The sequence below is a fragment of the Manis javanica genome, chromosome 10 (assembly GCF_040802235.1).
Source record: "Manis javanica isolate MJ-LG chromosome 10, MJ_LKY, whole genome shotgun sequence".
NCBI classification, from domain to species: domain Eukaryota; kingdom Metazoa; phylum Chordata; class Mammalia; order Pholidota; family Manidae; genus Manis; species Manis javanica.
Window position 1 is genome coordinate 55888739 of NC_133165.1, and position 21681 is coordinate 55910419.

At 45.2% G+C, this 21681-nt stretch overlaps 1 long non-coding RNA gene across 4 annotated transcripts; it reads left to right on the forward strand.

Moving 5' to 3' along the window:
• The first annotated feature begins 8140 nt into the window (after nt 1-8140).
• LOC140843738 (uncharacterized) lies at nt 8141-20138 on the forward strand. Of its 4 annotated transcripts, none has more exons than XR_012121747.1 (5): nt 8141-8803; nt 12134-12507; nt 15495-15562; nt 18080-18217; nt 19961-20138. It is a non-coding gene; the product is annotated as an uncharacterized lncRNA (long non-coding RNA). The 4 variants fall into 4 exon arrangements; XR_012121748.1 differs by having other exon boundaries at nt 19965-20138; XR_012121750.1 differs by having other exon boundaries at nt 12134-12324.
• The last annotated feature ends 1543 nt before the right edge of the window (nt 20139-21681 follow it).

Here is a 21681-nt window from a genome sequence, read left to right on the forward strand (position 1 = left end):
TATACAGAATACCACACACCAGGTGGCTTAGAAACAACAGAAATTATTGCAGTCCTGGAGCCTGGAAGTCCAAGGTCAAGGCACCAGCAGATGCAGTGTCTGATGAGAACCACGTCTTGGTTCATACCTGATACCTTTTAGCTGTAATGTCACATGGAAGAAGGGATGAGCTGGCTCTCTGGGGTTTCTTTTCTAAGGTTGCTAATCCCAGTATGAGGGCTCCATCCTCCTGACCTAATCTATTACCTATTACCACACTGGTGGGTAGGATCCAACATACAAATTTGGGGGCCACAAACATTCAGGCCATAGCACTGAGCTCTTCTTCCCTAACCTCCTTTTTCCCCAGAAGCCTCCCTCAATAAGCCACACCCACCAAAATCCCTGTGTCAGGCTTCAAACAAACCCAATCTCAGTCACACAACTTGCAGGCATTCAGACCCAAGCATTCCTACTCCAAAGGCCACATGTTAAAGCACCAGGCTGCACCTCACACCCTTCTAAGTCTGCATCCTGGGCTCAAGGAATGGTAGCCGATGCCAACACCATGCCAGGCACAGAAGCCCCTGCCTGGGAAACGGTGAACCAGGCACCATGTCAGACCTAGAGGGGCTAATCCAAAGGGCAAAGGAGAAGGCGACAAGGGGACACAGCAAATTCCAACACAGTTTTGCAATCATATCCAGTTCCAGCCCTGCCAAGTTCTGAAGCCTCAGTTTCTTCACTAGCATCTGAAAATTGTAAGATTCACTTTACAAGGTAGATTAAATAGTTGGCCTGTGTAAAGTGCCCTGCACTGTGTCTGACTCAATCTAGGGACATGGTAATGTGTCCACTCCCTTTCTCTTGTTAAAGGCCACCTAGTCCATGAGTAGCAGAGTTAGGAGCCTTATTTTTTACCAAAACCAAAGAACATCTACAGAAGAGAAACAGCCCATAGCCCCTTCCTGCCTCTGCCTTAATAGTTTATCTCTCAGTTATTCAATGCAAGAGACTTAGCCCAGCTAATATTATTCAAAATCGACCTTGAGATCAGGAGCAAATTGGCTACAGCAGTTAGTGATTGGCAAATGCAATCTAAATGCCCAGGCGGCATTAGAGGCTTCCCCGTTGACAGGAAGAGTCGATGTGCATCTTGGAAAATTCTGAAAAAAAGTTAAAGGTCACCGCATTTGTACACAGAATGGATTTTCTTGAGACCATTACAAACAGACTGCCTTAAATTGCAAAGATGCTAAGCTTGAGAGCTCTCAGAGGGCTTCAGGTGAAAAGAACACCACCCTCAACTCACAAACAGCCACGCTGCTGTCTGTGGGCAGCTGAATCTTCTGTCGCCCATTCTCTTGTTGAAAGTTCACAATCAGCTTGAGATGCCCCAATGAACTAGGAGTACCAGATTGCGGCCAGCCCTATGTTCCAAGGGTCTGACCAGGCAGGGAAGCCGATAAGGCACAAATCAGCAGGATGGCTCCAAACATTTCTGTAGGAAGGGAGCCTAAGCAGGAAGACCAAAACCCAAGGCCAAGTCTAAAAGGAAAGAATGGGCTCATCACTGAGAAAGAGACTGAGTTAGGAACACAGGCTGGGAGCCAACAGGGGACAGGCTAGACAACAGCCCTGAGCAGCATTAGAATACTTGTGCTGTTTTTGTTGTAGATACAGTATTAATATTCATAATGATAGCTAATATTTATTGGATACATCTGGAGCCAGGCAGTATGCTGAACTTTTACACACATCTTCTCACTTAAACCTCATGGTGCTCTATGGCAGGTACTTGTTCCAACCCGATTCACAGAAAAGAAAACTGAGGCTCAGAGAGGTTTCTCCAAGGTCAACCGGGTGACCATGAAAAACCTAGAGAATCTGACCGCAGAGCTCAAGACCCCATCAGGGTCACTTTGTTACATGCGGGAGCTCAAGTATGTGTTAGCGTTACTCAAATAAATGGTAAAAATTAATTCTGAACAGTACTTAGTTATTTGTATGCCACTTCTTAAACAGTGAACGCAAGGCACATACTAGAGCTCTTCATGGAAGCTAAGCTCATGGGAGCAAAAAATATAAAACCACCAATATATAATGAAAATACAAAATATGGGTATACACTACTGTTTAGCAAGTCTTTACTCCTCCCCATGTCTTCCACGAGAAGTATAATCCCTGCCCCAGTAATGTTGGGCTGGCTTTGGCCAATGGAACATGGGCAGAAGTGACAGCATGCCAGTTGCCAGCTTAGGCCTTAAAAAGCATCAATTATTTCTGCTCACCCCTCAGAAGCTGCCAAACTTTCACTAGGAAACCACTGCTTCTCCAGTCTGGGCCTCAGAAAGAAACCAAGGATCCAACCGGAACATGGCCTAAAACCCAAAGCAGAATCTCTCCAAACCACAGTCCTAAATGCAAGAAATAAATGATTGTTTTTATAATCCACTGAGTTGTTTGTGGTTGTTATACAGCTGTAGGGGTCTAATACTTGTGCACATGGATATTACATATTACACAGGATACATATCTGTGGTTGTGTGACATGGAAAGATATATGTATAAATGCTGAAACTGTATCTACATATACGGGAGATAGTATAGCACAAAGATGTAGGATTTGGGGAAAGAACTAAGTTTGCATCCTTGCTCTGACACTCATTGGCTATGTTTTGGGGGAAGTTACTTGGCCTCTCTGAGTACATTTTCTCCTCTGTAACATGGAGGTAAAAATAAGAATCCTATCTCATAGGATTACTGAGATTTAAATGAAATAAAAATACACATAATGAGCTTAGCATAGATCCTAATACATACTCATTCATATATTCATTCAACAAATATATATTGAGTATCTACATTTGCCAGGCATTTTTCTAGATTTTTATGATACAGTTACTAGCTATGGAAAAAAGAAAAAATAAAGCAGGGTAAAGAGAACTAGTATGCAGGAAAATGGAGGGGGGCATTTCATGTGATGTGCTCTGCACAATGCCTGACACATAGTAATGCCTGCCCAATAAACAGTAGCCATTTTTATTCTCAGACTGATTAGCATGCACAAATGGGGTACTCAGCTATAGGCAAATAGAGAATCAGCCCCTCTAGACCCCAGCAGATCTCTGTCCTTGGAAGCAAACCACAGCCACAGATCAAAGACTCTCACTGGTGGACACAGCCTCAGGTGCTTTTGAAGCTGACTGCACAAATCCTGTAACTCCAGCCAGATTCCTAAGGTAGGGCTGAAAACAGGCCAGCTGCTGTAGGGAGGCTGGAGCTCCTGTTCTCCCTGAAAGAAGAAGGTTCCTGGGGCCTGAGTCCTACCTCAAATCCACTGATCACATCCAACACACTCTGCCGGAGGGAGCAAGAAGGTGGGGTTGTTCAGAAGCTGGAGGGCAAGGACAGCTGATGGGGACCCTTCAGGCAGGTGTTGGTGAACCAATGATGGTTCGGGGTTCTTAGTGGGTGGAGAAACAAACACACAGGTCTTTGCAGACACACTCACTGCACTGCCCTGGAGACCATCTCCTGCTTTTCAGCCTTAATTGGCATTGTTTTCCCATCTCCTCAGAAACAGCTGCAGATGACATTACATAGAGGTCTTTGGAGTAATGCAATCTGGGTTTGCATGCTGACTCTCTTACTCAACCAGCCACCTCCTTAGGCTAGCTGGTTAACCCAAGGAGCTACCCACTCCTGTTGATACACAAATGAGATAACTTTGTAATACCTTATATGTAAAACATCTCACAAGCAAAGTGCTTAGCACAGTACCTGGTACAAGGTAACTACTCATAATCCTGGCTCTTACTTGCAACTCATTTTGCAAATGAGGACACTAATAGGATTTACTCAACATCAAATTTGCTCAAGGTTAAGCGACTTACTTATGCAATTTGCTCAAGGTCAGATGGGCACTCCGACCTTGCCACCTAACCATGGGATTTTTCTCTATCACACTATCCTCAACTGACCTCTCTCTCAAACAAACCTCAAAAGTCCTCTAAGGATGAATGCTGATCTGCCCTAACTCAGGGGCCTAACAGATAAATCTTTTCAGAACAGGGAAAGTTGGCCTTGAGCCAACTTTGAACAATAGTCATTGTAGGTGAATTTGGGGTTGGGGGCTGGTGCCTATATCAATAGCAATTAGTACATAATATGAACTGAACAGACAAAACAGTGATCAGGTGACAAGCACTGATGTTTATACAGTCTGGGTAGTACAGGGTGGCCATCTGTGCCAGCTTGAGCACTGAGAGGTTCCACATCCTGGACACCATTCAGTGCTGGGCAAGACAGGATAGCTGGTCACCCTGGTGGTAGCATAGCTGAGTGAAGGAATAAAGAGCTGTGCCAACTTTGTTTGAGTTCTCCATTTCTGAGAGGCAATCACATAGAGCGGTTAGGAGCAAGGGTTCTGGAGTGGGCCTCACCTGGTTTACATCCTACCTCCAATGCTGACCAACTATAGGACCTGGGGATGGATTATGCAGCCTCTGAATGCCTGTTTCCTCACCTGCAAAAACAGAATGAATAGATCCTTCGACCTCTAGGTAGAGATTCTCAACCTCAATGCTAGGTGACATGTTGTACCTGGTCATTCTCTGCTGGGGAGCTGTCCTGTCCTGCACATTGTAGGATATTTCGCAGCAACCTTGACCTCTATTCGCTAGAGGCCAGTAGCACACTGCCTGCCCCCCCCCCCACCGAGTTGCAGCAATCAAAAATGTCTCCAGACATTGCCAAATGTCTCCTGTCATTGGGTGGGGGGGGTGGGGGGGCAAACTGTCCCTGGTTGACAAACACTGGTCTAGGCAGTATTATGAGGATAAGCGAGGTGATGCATGCGTCAGACTCTCTGGAGAGTCTGTTTCCACAGAAACAGACAGACTGAAGCCTTAGTGATAAAGGAGGATGGTAGCAAGCCAAGAAATGAGCAAGCAGAACTTTGGATAGGCCAGAGGCTGCACAGCCAAGCAACTGTGGGGTGGGACCAACCGTGCAAAGAGAGCCCAGCCTGGCTAGCACCCCTCTCACATGAGCCTGGGCTTTAATTTCACCCTGGTGCAGAAAGGTGAGCGAAGTACTCAGCTGCTGGCCCAACACCATCAGAAAGAATAAAATCCTCTCTTGTTGGATATATTCCTCTCCTCTTGCATATGCACATATTCTTGTGAAATTTTTCATTTGTTCATCAGATCGAATGCTTACTGTGTGCAAGGTTTACAGTAGTGAAAAAAACAGACAAATGTCCCTGCCCTCAGGGAGTTTGAAACATATTGTGTTTGTGTGTAATGCATTTTTAACCAATAAAAATTGTGTCATCTGTAGAACTGATCCTGTTCCTATCATTTCCCCCTCAGTACTGTTTTTAATTGGTCCATATTGCATATGGCAGATCTGATCTTCTAACTGTTGCACAACCATATTCCACAATGTGCATCCACCATGTTTTAATAATCTACTCCCCCACTGGTGGGCACCTCAGTTGCTTCTAATTGACTACTACCAAAAACATCCTTGGGTGTTCAAGGAGCTCTTGGGTGTACAGCCCATCCTTTCTCTGGGTATATAAATGCAGGAGCAGAATTGTTATCTTGGGTCAGTGCCACTCCGACTTCAATGTGCCCAGGGATGCTGTTAAAGACAGACTCCAAAGTCTAGAGTGAGACAGGAAAATTCATAGTCCTAACGAGCTCCCAGGCAGTGCTGACACTGCTGGTCCAGGAGCACAGATGGCATGTACACTTCATTTGCTTTAAGTGCCAGATCTCTCTCCAGGATGGCTGCACTCCATGCCTTTAAAAGGGGCCATACCCCACTGAATTCACCAGCATGATGTAGACTTGTGAGGCTCTGTCAACAGCTGCTATTAACCAAAAGCATTACATCCCAGTATCAGTGAATACACTTGACCATTTTGCCTTAAGCTACCCTTGATTTCTAAGTATATCACAACATCAGAGCCCCTAAATTCTGGAGTGGAGCAGCCTAAGAGCTTCAGAGCTTCAGAGTTGTGCAGAAAATGACAGAATTTTTTGGAGAGCTAGGTTTGGAAATCCCTGTCTCTTGGCATCTTGTACCTCTACAGAACTCTCTTTGAGAGATCAGAAATCTGTCCATAATTTACAGGAGTTAGTTCACTTTACAGAATTTTCTACATTTCTCCCGCCCAGCACCACCCTCTGCATCTCACACACACCTGCACCCCATTCTACTTTTTAATTCTTGCTAGAACCATCCATTCTGCAACCAAGTGCTGACTTCAAATGATATATGAGACGATTGACATTTCAAATATTCCAGGCCAGATTCTGATCACAGCCCAGCCTGAAACATCACCACTTCTCTTTCCTTACTCCTTCTGGGCAATAATTGGCCCCCATCAGCCCACCCCCTCTGCCCTCCACACCCCACCCCAACATTAATTTTCCCTGATTCATTTTTCATGCCTTCGAATTCTGCCTTTTCAAAGCAGAATGTGTTTCTGTAGCTGTTCCTCATACCTCCCTTTCCCTCATGAATATTTCAAATGCAATAGTGATATGATCACTCAACCTTAGAGGCACACCAACTTTATCTTATTTATCTTACTGAGTTGCTTCCGATCCTGGGATTAAGTCCAAAACATCCTTTGAGAGTTTGTTTGGGTTGTTTCCCCCTAGGCTGTTGTTGCTCTCTCTGTAAATTATAAGAAGCAGCAGCCTCCCCTCCTTCCCCTCAGCTGGCAGGGCCCCTGGCCCCAGACATCCCCTTGCTGGTGTCACTCCTCCTCCTTGTGCTCTTAAAGCCGATTGGCTGGCCTCCTAATGGGTCCCTGCCATGGCATAAATCTCCCCTAATTTCCAGCCCAATGGTCCCTGGAAGCACAAAACTGACCACGTGATCTCGGGTAGGTCGTTTTGCCACTCTGGAGCCAAGCTTCCCGGTCTACAAACTGGGGGTTGGATATGTGACCCTAAAGGCTTCGCAGCTCTGTATCTCCATGTAATGCAGCACAAGATGCAGAATCAGGCACTGCCTGCTTCAAATGCAAGCTCTAAACTTGATGGTGACCCTTAACGAACTGTCTCCCACTAAATTGGCAGCTGACCCTTAACTGTGTCTACCACTAACTAATCATATGACCCTTCACTGTCTATCACTAACTAGTGGTATGACCTTAACTAACTGTGTCTACCTCAAACCAGCTGTGTGACCCTTATGCAAGTTACAGAAGCTCTTAGAGCTTCAGTTCCTCCCCTGTAAACACAGTTACAACATTTACCTCAGTGTCGTGGTTCCATTTGGTTTGCAGGGGGCTGAAGAGCTTCCAGGGACATGGGACTTTCAGGGCCAAAACAGGGAATATCCTGGGCAAGTTAAGCCTTTTTGTTCACCCTAAATTGTAGTGAGAATTAGAAGTGAGTTAGGGGACATGTAGCAAACCTAGTACATTGATAGAAATTATATATATAGCACTAATTGTCGGTCATTATGTCTGTGGCTGTAGAGGAATTATTTTCACCTCTGCTTTTTTCATGAATTTTTTTTTTATCAGAACAATACAAGTACATGATAGAAAAAACTCAAAATGAAAAGCAAAGCACTCTGGCTTCAGCCTTCCCCCTAATCCAATCCGTCTCTGCAAAGACAAATATCTGTATCCCTTTTCAGCTCCTGATCTCCCAAGACTGACTCTGCCACACTCACTCTCCATCTGCTCCTCTGTCCCTGGTGCCTGTGGCCTTAAGGATCAGCTTCTCATGACAGGGTGGCATCCCCTATGTAACAATTCTATGGCAGGGGCACCAAGGGCCAAAATAAGTAGTAGGAGTAGGCCCTGGAGACCCTCTGCTGAGCCAGGCATTAACTCTAGATGCTGGATCATGGGGAGGTAGGAGCCACCGGTGGCAGAAAGAAAAGCAGCTATTCACCCTGGTACAGAAGTATTTTGGTACTGGTGAATGCCAGGGAGCATCAGCTCCACTTGTGAGGGGTTCACCAACCTTACAGGTGAGGACATCTTCCAAGCAGAGAGACTGGGATTCACATGAGATATCTGGACCTCTGAGCAGAGCTACAGCCAAGGCACCTTGGACACCTGTGTTGCATCTGGTCTCCCTGGCAACACTGTCTCCAAGGGATTATGGTCAGCTGGTCCAGGCCAATGCAGGTCCATTGTGAGTGGGAGAATATGAGCTCCTCAAGGTAGATGTAATCAGCTTCAGGGAACCATCACCTCCTGGAGAAGCCTAGGTGGCAGAGGTGCTCAAGTCATGCCCTCACCAGGAAGAAGGGCTGCTATTGCCCTGCCTGGTGTGTATCATCAGTTTTATTTATCTCCACCTGACAGGACAGCAGGCTGGCCCACACTCCTGTCTGCTGGTGTGGCTTGTCAAACATTGGTGAAACTGTCACCCACAGGATCCAGCCCTGGGACTGAGACAAGAACAGTCCTAGAGAAGAGCAGTCCCCTCAAGTGAGTCTTGAGGGGCCAAAGAGAAGAGGGGACAGTCCAAATCCCTATAGCACTATTCCAACCACATCAGAACTCCATCCCCAAGAAGCCTGAGGTTCTGCAGAAAGATCTGTAGGTTGAGAGGCCAGATAAACTGAATACTAGCCTTGAATCTGCTTCCTTTGTTTGAGGCTCTGTCAGTTAAGGTTCTTTGGTTGCAAGCAACAGAGGTAAAATCAAACAAATATATGAAAGGGGAAATTCACATCATCAAAGAAAGAATAGAGTACCCATACCTCAGGAGGTTCCAGGGACTTGCCAGGAGCACCTGGACCATCTCTCTACAGCAGTGGTTCTGAACGCTCACCGCAGGTAAGAGTCAACTGCAGAGCCTTTAAAAACCACTGGTACTAGTACCTCACCTTCAGAAATGGGCATTATACTAGTCTGGGTGGGGCTATCTGCCTCACTTCAAAGATGCCCCAGTGAATCTAAAGTGAGGCTACAAATGACAACCACCACCTGGGGACACTAAGCCAAGTGTGGTCCACAAACCATCAGTTGGCATCACCGTCATCAGGAAGCTAATTAGAAATGCAGACTCTCAGAACCATCTTCCCTCTGACTCAGAACCTGCTTTTTAACAGGATCTGCAGATTAAATCTTGAGCAGATTAAAAAGTGAAAAGCAGGGAACTAGAATGTCATGGAATGACATCCCTGAGAGGCTCTTTTTAAGAGCAAAATCCCCAGGAGACAAGCATTTGATTGGTTGCCCTTTGATAACACCATGACAGAGGGTGGAAAACTAGGCAATGATGCTTGGAGCCCCACCAGACCCACAGGAGGGGGGATGTCTGTCCTTAAAAGGAGTATGATGCAGGACAAAGACCAGACAGATCCAGCAGCAACCTTGGACAGGTTCAGAGATGGTGATGCCTGCTACCACTTATTAAGTGCTTTCTGTATGCCAAGCCCTGTGCCAAGGACTCAGATTAGCTCATGTAATCCTCCCTATAATCCATAAAACAGGTATTATTACTACTACCATTTCATAAAGGAGGAAAGTAAGGTTTAGAGCAGATCTCAAACTTTGACGTACATCAGCATCACCCAGAGGGTTTCTTAATTCACAGACTTCTGGGCCCCCACGCTCAGAGTTTCTGATTCAGTCTAGGATAAAGCCTAAGAGTTTGTATTTCTATTCCACTCCCATGGGATGCTGATGCTGTTAGTCTGGTCACACAGTTTGAGAGCCAGGATTAGCCCTGCAGGCCAGCGAAAGGCAGTAAAAACCAAGTGAGTGACTTCAAGGAGCACTACTGCCCCCAAAAAAATAATAGCAGACATTAGGCAAGACCCCATCTTCACAGTGGGAAACCACCCACCTCATTTCAGAGTGATGCTTTTCTAGGAAACACGTGCAGCTAGCATTTTGCAGAGAGAGGATTTTGGAGACAGTAGACCTGCTTAGAAATAGAGTTAATGGAAATGTCCATCAGTAGATGATTGGATAAAGAAGATGTGGTACATATACACAATGGAATATTATGCAGCCCTAAGAAAAAAACAAATCCTACCATTCGCAACAACATGGATGGAGCTAGAGGGTATTATGCTCAGTGAAATAAGCCAGGCGGAGAAAGACAAGTACCAAATGATCTCACTCATATGTGGAGTATAAGAACAAAAGAAAACTGAAGGAACAAAACAGCAGCAGAAGCACAGAACCCAAGAATGGACTAATAGTTACCAAAGGGAAAGGGACTAAGGAGGACGGGTGGGAAGGGAGGGATAAGGGTGGGAAGAAAAGAAAGGGGGCATTACGATTAGCATGTATAGTGTTGGGGGAGGCACGGGAAGGGCTGTGCAACACAGAGAAGACAAGTAGTGAGTGATTCTACAGCATCTTACTATGTTGAAGGACAGTGACTGTGAACTTGGTGACAAGTAGTGATTTCACAGCATCTTACTATGTTGATGGACAGTGACTGTGAATAGGGATCTGAGGGGGACTTGGTGAAGGGGGGAGCCTAGTAAACATAATGTCCTTAAAAAGAAAAAAAGAAAAAGAAATAGAGTTAATGGGAATTCTTTGGAATTCAGAGTATCAGGAAAGTCACTTCCCTCAACACACTCCTGGCAGGGAATGTGACAACTTCCTTAGTAGGGGAGATTGGGAAAATATTAATAACACAGCCGTTTTATTTGCAACGTAGCAATGCTTTTGCTCAAGTTAGATCTTTAGCAATCCACACAGTGCAGCTAACCATTAGGTATAGTAACCCTCAACTAATCATCTCTGTCTTGCTATAAAAAAGAGCAAAGAATAACATTTGTAGAAGTCAGACTACCCAAATTCATCTGGGATCCACCCTTTACTGGCTGTGCTAATTAAGCAAATTACTTAATATTGTGGGGTTTTCTATCCTTATCTGTAAATGGGGAAATTATTCTGATCAGTTATTGGAGAACTAAATGAGATAACACATGTAAAATTCTTAGTAAACTAGCTGGAATATTTTAGGATCTTAATAAGCCTACTTAATTATTATTAATGGTGGAAGTGTCGGTGGTGTCAAAAAATAGTTGACAATAACTGAACTAGCTGGATTCCCATCAACAATTGCAATTGTGATTCTGAAATATGACCCTCCCATACTGCAAGTGGGAGTATAAACAGGCACAATTTTTCAATTTGGCAATATATATAAACAGCCTTACAGATACTCACGTTGACCCAGAAAGTCTGCTACTAGAAATTTATTTTAGTAAGCAATCCAGTATGGGGACAAAGATGTATGCCCAAGGATGCTATCACATTCTTGCAAATAGTAAAAAATAGTGTCTACCAATAAGAAAACATTTTTAAATTATGCTATATTCATACAATAGAATCTTCTACAGTTATTAAAAATGATGTAGATAATTTAAAAATCCTTCATCTAAAAACTTAAGATAATTAAAATCAAACTTTTAATTGGGTATGTCTTTAAAAATATACATGTAAAATTTCATATAAAATATATATGCAAAAATCTCCTATGAACTCAATTATGTAAACATGTGGAAGACAAAAGGGAAACATCCAAAAATCCAAAACTTATCTACCCTGGGTCTTGGGATGGAGTTTCTTATGATTTTATGTATTTTTCCAGATTTTCCTCAATAGTCATCCTTATAATCAGAAAGGTTGGGTAGAATCTGATACAAGAGATTTCAGCAAAACAGATAATTAGCCTAGAGAGATTATTTGGGGCTAGGTATGCTTTAAGTTACAGGAACCTCTTACAAATGCAGGTAACTACTAAAACAGTTATGGTGTTGGAGAGAAGGGAGGTGAAGAAGATGAGGAGTAGGAGTAGATATTACTTCCATTGTTTCCATGCCTTCTTGAGAAAATTAAGATCAATGATATGAAAGATAGTGGCAAGAGGGCAAAGGAGCAAGATCAGAGGGTGCTGGGATGCTCCCATCGGATGCGGCACACTGCTGATCAGCAGAATTAAAGTTACATCATCTGTGGACTGAGCAAGGGAATGGAGAAACAGCCCGTGGAAACACACGGCCATCTTGAGCTGCAAATCGACAAAAAGTCAACTCAAAAGGAATTAGGCAATTAACTCTAGGTGATATCTGTCTTCAGGCTCAATGGACTATCTGTTCTTCAACAGTGTGATCGGCTTGCTTTCTCCTCCTCTAGCTCTGCTTTCCTGTGGCTTCATTCGCAGGCAGGCTCTCCCCTTGAGGGGATGAAGATGACAGCCCCAGGCCCATCCTACCAGCTTCGCAAACCCAGCAAAAAGAGAACATGTCTTTCCTACTCATATAACAGAAGTCCTGCAACTGACATTGGCCCAATGTAAATACCTCTGCCTGAACCAGTCACTATAGGTAAGGGAACGACATCCTCTGATCCGCCCAACCTGGGTGAGTGAAAGCCCTTTGCCTTGAGTACCCACACAGACTGAGAATGAAGAACGGAAGGTTGCCCAAAAGAAAATGAGGGATGCTGGTCTAAGAAAAAGAGGCATACAGACTGACCAGGCAAAATCAACAGAGAACCACTATAGAGAGGTAGGTCCCCTCCAACCTCAGAATCTGAAGCAATAGTCAAGTCATCCCCAGATATCAGGAGGAAGGATCCAACAGCACCCTCTAGCTGGGACAAGGCCTCAACTAGGAGGGAAGCCTTCCTCCTTCCAGGGGACATTTGGTAATGACCTGGGGAGAGGGGTGCTGCTGGCACCCAGAGGCAGAAGCCAGAGATGCTATTTAAAGACCCCACAGTGCACAGGACAGCCCCCACAGCAAAGGACCATCTAACCCAAATGTCAGCAGTGCTCAGGTGGAGGAGCCCTGAACTGGGGTGATCACTGAGTTTATGGTGTCCAAACCAGCACACTTTTGAGACAGTCAAAACCAGGAAAGCATGTATATCAAAGACTGTCCCAGCAAATCTGGACACAGGGTCACCCCAACCCCCAACAAGCTGCCCAAATAAGGGGTGAAATCATCCCCACAGGAAGCTGAGACTCAGGGGCCACATTTCACCCTCTCATTTGGCAGTTAAAGGACCACAGACATGCCGCATCCTCTGCAGGGCTTATTTTTCACCCCTCTGGCCACCCCCCAACCCCTGCTGCTGCCAACTCCCTGATGCCTACATGCAGGAGGTCACCGAAACCTACCAGGACGCACACACCAGCCTAGTGGGACTCCCCCAGATGCCGCTTCAGGAACCTGCCTCTGGCACGGCCTGTGCTGCAGTGAGAGAGGCAACTGCCTTGCTGGGCAGAAGGAATCCCACCCCAATTAAACTGCAGGAGCCTCGTCCCACACAGGAGAAGGGCCCCTGGGAGCCTGGCGAGCTGCTCCCATCTTTCCCTTTTCATCTCGGAAGAGCCAATTTCAAACTTGCCTCAGGTCATAAAATAAATTAATTTGATTCTCTCAACCTTGCTCAGAGTGGACACATGTCTTCCACTGAAAAATCTGCTGCTGGTAAATTCACAGAAAGGAAATCAACCCCCTGAAATGATTCTGGTTTCAGGATAGGCCAAAATCCCCCGCCTGCAGCCTAAGGAGCAGCTGCCTCAGAATTCTCTGGGCTATCACTTCTGCTGACAAGTTCCAAAAATGGTTCTCCATAGCTAAGGAAGTCCCAAGTCCAAGGAGATCTATCCAAAGAGGCAGGCATGGGTAGGACTGGTCCCTGATGAACACCTGAACAGAATTCAGCTACAGCATCTGTCTTAATGTTAATAAGCATACCCACATTGAGCCCCAGTATATGCCAGGCATGGTCCTTGGGCCTCACTTCCTGACTGGGGGGGACATTTCCATCTGTGGTAGACACACCTGTGGTAGAACCCCCTGTACAATCCCCTCCTCCTGACTGTGGACAGAACCTGTGACTTGCTTCTAACCAAGAAAATACGGCAGAGGTGCTGGGTGTCAGTCCCCTGATTGTGTTTCCTTATATAAGACTCCATCTTAGCAGAGCGGAAAGAGACTCCCTTGCTGGCCATGAAGAGGAAGTAAGCTGTGATGATGTGAGAGGGCCCCAGGGCAAGGAGTGCAGGCAGCCTCTAGGAGCTCAAAGTAGGCAGAAAACAAGGACTCAGTCCTACAACCACAAGAATTCTGCCAAGAGCCTAAGTGACCCCAGAATTAGATCTTTCCTTCTAGCCACTGATGAGACAGCTGACACCTGGATTACAACCTGGGGAGGTCCTGAGCAGGGGACCCAGCTATCTGCATCCGTACTCCTGATCCATAGAAACTGAGATAATAAATATGGAGGCAGGTGTTACTTTAAGCCACTAAGTTTGTGGTAATCTTTACACAGAAATAGAAAATCAATGTGCTTTTCAGATGAGTAAACTGAGATTCAGAGATAACTAAGAAAGTTGCAGCCAGAATATGGGTAAACTGAGTTTGGGCCACTTAGCTCCACCTTGCCACCACATACTTTTAAGATAGAAAAGAATAAGAGGAATAAAAAGCAATCTACATCAGGTTAGTTGGAAAAAGATACAGCCCACGAGCCAAGAGGCTTAGTGTTCTGGTCTCAACCCTGCCCAGTGTCCACTGAGCAAATCGCCATGCTGCTCCAAGGTTGTTTCTCATCTGTGAAATGGGTACAGAGTACAAAACCCATGGGAATTCTTGTTGCTATTATTATCATCATCATTATTATATTATATATGCCTATCCTCCACTTCTCCAAACCAGTCTTCCTATTTGAGCTTCAGATTCTGGGTCTCTCTTCTCATTCAAACCTACTCAAGTAAATCCTTGTGACACATATGTATTGAGTATCAACTGTGTGCTAGGCACTGCAAAGACTAAGAAGATTCAGGAGAATCAGACACTCCCCCTAGGCTTAAAACCACACAGCCAAGAGCAGGGGAAGGGGAAACAAATATCTAAGCAGACACAACCGGCATGCCAGTTGAAGCCTCCCCTTTGGTATGAATAAGAGAGGGTCAAAGTGCATTCTGGGGCAGTCCAAAGCCCACCTCAGTGTTTGTCTGAATTGCCTGGACTTTATACCCTCCATTTATTTATCTCCAGGATGGGCCCAGCTGCTCCATGGTGTCCTCAAGAACCCAAAGGTTTCCTGCCCTGCTCTGCCCTCTTCTGTGTGTGCTGAGGTCACCTCCCACCGTCAATGGCAGGGCAGTTGGGCTGTAAACTCCATGTCCCCTGCCACATCCAAGGCAGAAAGGAAGGGGCAGGACTCCTGGTACATTTGTCTTTCTCCCAGGGAGCCCTTTAAAGCTGCCAGACAGTTGCCCATCATTCATCAGCCAGGATAGGATCATGTGCCTGTTTCTAGACCAACCACTGGCACAGAGAAATGACCTTCACAAATCACCCCAGGAGCTGAGGATAAGCCCCACCTTCCCCAGGCACATGGTCACCCATTGCTTGAACAAACACAAGGTTGTGTCACCAGGGACCAAAGTATGATGGCTTCTGGATTAGTTCACTTAATGGTTCATCTTGACATGAACATATGACCAGCTTTGCCATTTTAAAACACCCCTCTGCTACAGGGAGAAGACTGGAAGAGATGAGACCAGTGTGGACGAGCGAGGAGGCTATCCTACTAGTGGAGCCAGAGGTAAACAAGTGTAGAGCAGTGGGAGAGCAACTGCCTTGGGAATCTACTCTCTAACCCTCACCCTAACCCCTGAGCACAGGCTTTCCCACAAAGCCAAAGTACAGCAAGGCTTCATGGTAGAAAGCCAGCAGGAGCCAACATAGCCGGTTTCTGTCTTTCTGGTATTGCCTGATCAGTCCTTCCTGTGTCTTTCTCGCCACATACTCATTTTCTATGCCACAGGTGCCCATGGGCCAGACATGCCTGTGCTATTATCAGCTTTCCATCTCTCCTAGGTTCAAGCATCCACCAGAGATAAACTCAGAGACTCTGAATCCCAAACTCCTAGGAGAGAGTCCACGTGGCCTGGTTTTGATTCCATATTTGCCCCTTGGTAACAGTCAGCCACGCCAGAGCCAAAAGAATCATATCTACAATTTGTAATCTTCCAGGGCTCTGGAAAGAATAAGCATCTAAAGAAGGAGGAATGGAGGTGGAGAAAAACTCATCAACTGAGAAAACAGTTGGTGGACAAAACAGTATTCCGGTAGAGTACACAAGAGGCTCCTATGTTCTGGACCACAAAGAAAACTCCCCCTGGATTCTCAGGACCCTCTGAAAGGAATCTGAAAGTAGCTGACTTCTCATAGAAAAGGCAGACTGGAATCAAAAAATACTGTTCTGTGACATTTTGTTCAATTCTATATTGCATTTGGGGGAACATGGAACCATATATATGCTATCCCTCCCATTCCCCATCCCCCTGGAAATGTTCCAGTGTGTGGAGTCCAACCTCAGCATTTCTGAAATGCAGTGTCAGGAATGCTGTCTTAGTCAGCTCAAGCTGCTGTAACAAACTACCACACACAGGGAGGCTTAATCAGTAGGCACTTATTTCTCACAATTCCAGAGTCTGGGAGGCCCAAGATCAAGGTGCCAGCATGGCTGGGTTCTGGGTGAGAGCTCTCCTCGCAGCTTGTAGACAGCTGTCTTCTCACTGTGTCCTCTGTACAGGACAGAGATCACATCTTTCATGTATCTTCTTCTAACAGTGGTAACTTCATTCATGAGGACCCCATCCTCATGACCTAACCACCTCCCAAAGACCTCACGTCCCAATACCACCAACTGGGGATTAAGCTTCAGCATGGTAATTTGGGGGACACACAAACATTCAGTCCATAGCAGACAATAAGGGAGTGGGAGGCATGATGAGATTCATCTGGGAAGGTCTGGCATTGAACTCTGTCTGCATGATGGATGAAACCCCACCAGTCCTTGGGGCCCTGGTAACTGCTCACAAGGGCTCCCACAACCATTTCCTCTCCCCAGCAGTGAGCCAGACCCAGCATTTCACAAACAACTGTCATTAGCAGCCAAAAGATACAAGAGTAGCTGGGGTGAAGGCTTATAGAATGCAGGACGTGCCAAGCGACTAAACAAGCTCTTGCCCTCAGCTTACCCTAAATCCATTCCATTATCTCCCCAGCTGGTGGGACAGGTCATCCAAGACAGAGAGCTGATAAACGACTCCCTGTGTCAAGGCTAAGAGGAACAGGACAAGAGGAAGTGATTGGCAAGGCATTCTCTACCCCTCTCCACACATGACAGAGTTATATTTAACTATGGGCTAGGATGTTACTGTGGTGACATTCACTCATTTACTCCTCACACCAATTCTGTGTTACCCCCATTTTAGAGATGAGAAAACAGAGGCACAGAAAGTTTAAGTCCTATGCCCAAGATCACTCAGCTGGTGAATGGCATATCTATCTGACTCTATTCCATGTTTTCACACCAAGCCAAGGTGTGTTGGGAAGCACTGGTTGGAGAACAGCAGGAAAATGGCAGATGTTTCCAGCAGATGTCTCAGAAATAGTTTGTTATAATTTTCACTATGAATGTCTCAGACTTAAGAATAAATGCAGTTGGTTGCATAATAACTTATTTTCCTGATGCTAATGAAATCCAAATCAAACTTGCCTAAGCAAAAAAAAAAAAAAAAAAGATTGATAGATAGACAGACAGATAGATAAGGATATGGTTTATTCACTTATACCCAGAGGTAGATTCAGGCATAGCTGGATCCAGGACAGGAATCTGTTTTCTCATCTTCACTGAGCTCTTTTTTCTCTGTTCTCAGACAGCTCTTCCCAAACACTAGCTCTTCCCAACAATTTTTATCTTATATTCTACCAACTTAGCAATCTCAGTGGACAGAGAGTCCCAACAACAGTCTCAGGGATGACTGGCTCACTGGACACCAATTGTCCATCCCTGACTCAATCTCTGTGATTCAGATATTAACTGTCCAGAACAAGATCACATGTCTACCCCTAAAAAGTGAGTGAGAAACAGTCCTAACAAACCACATACCCTAGAAATATGGGAAAGAGAGGGATGATGTTCAAAATGGTTAACAGTTAGCATTGCACAGAGCTCACCAGTCAGAGTAGATGCTGGCCATAAATACCCAATATGGCCACGCCTGTATATATCAACCAGGGGAGTAGTAATTGTAAATTTTTCTTACTAGAGGAACAGCAGATGAATGGCGAACAGGCAGAAAGTGCAGACTTCCTCTACAGGGCTGCTTGGTGTGCCCTTTTCCCATCCATGATCACATGGCAAACTCCTACCCACCCTTCAAGACCCAGGCAAAGAATCCCAAACTCCGTAAGCTTTTACTTCCCTACCTCACCCTCCAAGTTTTCATTCTCTCTCTGGGGCTACTTCTGGCCCTACCTGCTGCCTCTATAATACCACCTTTCACACACTTCCCTAAGTTTTGGGTTATAGTCTGAGTTCCTAGAGCTGTGCCTGTCTTGTTCATCACTGTACCTCAGCATCTAGCACTGGGTCCTTCATATGGAAAATGTTCAATATATTTATGATGAAGTAATGAGTGAATGAATATATAAGTTCCACCATGGAGCTACAGGGTAACAGGAAAGGGAGGAAAATTACAGAAAGCTTTCCAAGAAGAAAAAGGTAGAGCAAATCAGACAAAACAAAAACAGCCCCCATTATATAGACTCAGGAGACAATGAGGGGATTTAGTAGGTCTAAGGTAAAGAATGAAATCTTCCATTTCTAAGAGACTCCTGGGTGATGCTGATACAACCAGACCTTACTTAGATACAACTTGTTTAGGGAGAAAAAAAAAACAGCATGCAATACAAAATTAAAGGCCAGAGAGATGAACAGTTCTCTCAGTTTTGCATAGTAAATTATGAAGTTCACTTTTCCCAAATACCATATAGAAGGGAAAAGATTTCTACAAAAACATCAGGTTAGTAACAAAAAAATTCATCTTCAGTGGATGGGACTGGAGTTACCCCCTGGTAGCAAACAGGAACATATAGGGAGAGTGGCTGGTATATATCCACCAGGGATGGTCAATATGTTCCTGTCACCCCCATAGGAAGCAGAGAAACCAAGGCTATGTCAGCCAAGACCCTGGGGACCCAGAGGGCTTGGAAAGCCTGGGTATTCCCAGTGCAAACTCTCACATGTCTTGGGACCTCATAAAAGGACACACTAGTCTTGTGTTGCCTAATGACCTTAATAGAAGCCCCTTTGCCTTGCTCTCCTATGATTGACATTTTAGAGAATTCCTCTGCCACCTATGAATACTATTACAGTGTGGCCACACAGCAAACTCTGACAGGTAACCCCCAGGATAAATGTTGAGAAAACTTGGAGTTCATATACATTCTAGACTTTTACTAAATTGGCCCTTGATAAAGCATATGGTGGCCACCATCATCACAGAAATCAGCATCTTCCCTGGGCCTAAAATTAGAAGCCCCAGCTGCCAACTACGGGCACAGAACTCACTTCCTGCTGATAAATCCTCTCCTTTATCTGCAGTGGGAACATTTTAAGTTCTAACCAGCTCTCCTGGAGGGAAGGCAACAGGCAGCAAGAGGGGCAAGCTAGCAGATGAAGGTGCAAATGGCTGAGGAACAATCCTAAAGACAGCGGAGCTGGCTGGTCACTGGAATACTCCCTCGAGCAGGTCTAGAGTGGAGAACTCAGACACCCACAGAGAAGAGTGTCAGTTGGCATAAGTAGAAACAAGATCTGGTGCCAGATTCTGCACTTTTTCACTTAACAATGTATCTCTGCTATGCATCTTAGTTGTATATCAGAACATACAGTGGTGCCTCTTTTTAATGGCCATGTAGTATTCCAGGGTATGGATCTCTATAACCAGTTAACCAGTTCACTCGTGGTAATCACTAAGGATGTTTGCTGTCATTTTCTGCTACAATTTATGCTTGTATGTACATCTTGGTGCACATGTATGTGTCCACCTGTATGATAAATGTCTAGAAGAAATGTTGGGCAGAGGACATGCATTTAAAATATTATGTATTCTAATTTAAAAGAAAATTTTTCCTCTCTTTCTTGGAGGAAGCATCACCTTCTTCAAGGAGATGAGACTGCTGGAACTTAGTGACCATTCCCAGATGCTACAGATGCCCTGCTCTGCTACAACTTCTTCTTCAGGACAGAGAGCTGGAATGTCCATCTGTTACATTTTGGGGGTTTGACTATGGCATTGAGATCCTGTGCTCAGAGATAAATAAACTACCACATATTTACAGTTATCCCTATCCACAAACTCTAATGTGTTTCTTTCTTTAACCCTAAACTGCTTTATCCTGAAGTTTCCTTCTTTATCCTAGATCTACACCAGGTCCGTTTGACTCCAGCACTGGCCCACCCAGTCTTGCCAAGTCAAGGTAAATCCAGACCCTCTGGTTTAAAATCCAGTCTCTTAGGTAAACACTCAATTCCGGATTTTCAAGTCAGCTTGAGACTTAAACCTTAATCAGTCCAAGTTTTCCCCTACTTTCCTTTTCTCTTTGGTCTTGCATTTTGTGTTGGATGCTATGCCACCCAGCCTCCTTCATGCAGCATCATGGAGGCCCCAACTGCTGGGATAGTTGACAGCTAACAGATTATAGCTGGCCAAAGGAAGCTACCTAATTCCAGCACTGGGGGTGCCATAGTCTGTTTGGGGGATCTGCAGGTGAAACATCTCCAGGAGCTCATGGACAGGCTTCCTGATGGAGTCCACAATGTGGTTAGTAGGATCTGTGTCCCTTTGATGCCCTACAAGCGCCCTATCTGCAGTTCCCCCAGCCTGAGTCACAGAGCACATACCTTAGTATTCTGGTTGGGCAATAAAGAAGTGGATCTCTTTGACAGTGTCCAGCACAGCTTGGGAAGCTGGACACTCCCTCCCTGCTCTCTGCTTCCCCTGTGGGAGAAATCACAGGCCAAGAAACTCTCTCTGGGCACTGAGCTGTGACACCTTAGGGGAAGGGTGACATGGACAAAGTGAAATTGTTCCTTTTCCCTTCTTGGATTTTTTTGCTGTTATGTCGTGCTGGAAGTTGCTCCCTGGAAACCTGGATTTCCACAAAGGCTGTCTTATCCATGGGTAACTGCCTGAATGGGTGCTCTTTGGGGAAAGATGGTAGAAACTGTTATTTTGCCGTGTTGATCTGCCCTATGCACTCTTTGCCTTGCTGTTTTAATCTGTATCCCCTCACTTGTAATAAACCATAATCCTCAGCATATTGGTTTTTCTGAGTTCTTTGAGACCTGCTAGCAAATCATGAAGCCTGAGGGTGGTCCTGGGGACCTCTGACAATAGTCACTATAGCCAAAGGCCAATCTTCTGTTTAACATTTTAATGAGGGAGAGATCACGGGTCCTGTGTGTGGGGTGAGGAGGAGAACATTCCTTAGTCCTAGGTACTGTGCTAGGCGTTAGTGAGAGAGCTATGAACCAAAGGTCTTTGACTTCATGGCACTTACATACTAGTGGGGAAGATGAACAAAACACCCCAAACACACAAAACCAAAAAACTGGAGAACCACATATCGGCACCTTGAATGGTTGGCAAGATTCTGCAAACATATGAAATACTTAAGTGAGTTTGCCCAGTGTTGTCTGAGCTAGCCCCTGTTTGCCTCCCCAGCTTATCTCCCTCACCACTTTCTCCCTCACTTTCAGCATTCCATTTCCTCTAAGACTTGTGACTATCCTTCTCACCCCACAACCTTTGCACATATTGTTAGGTCTGTATGAATGCTTTCCCCTACTTTATACCCAGATAACTC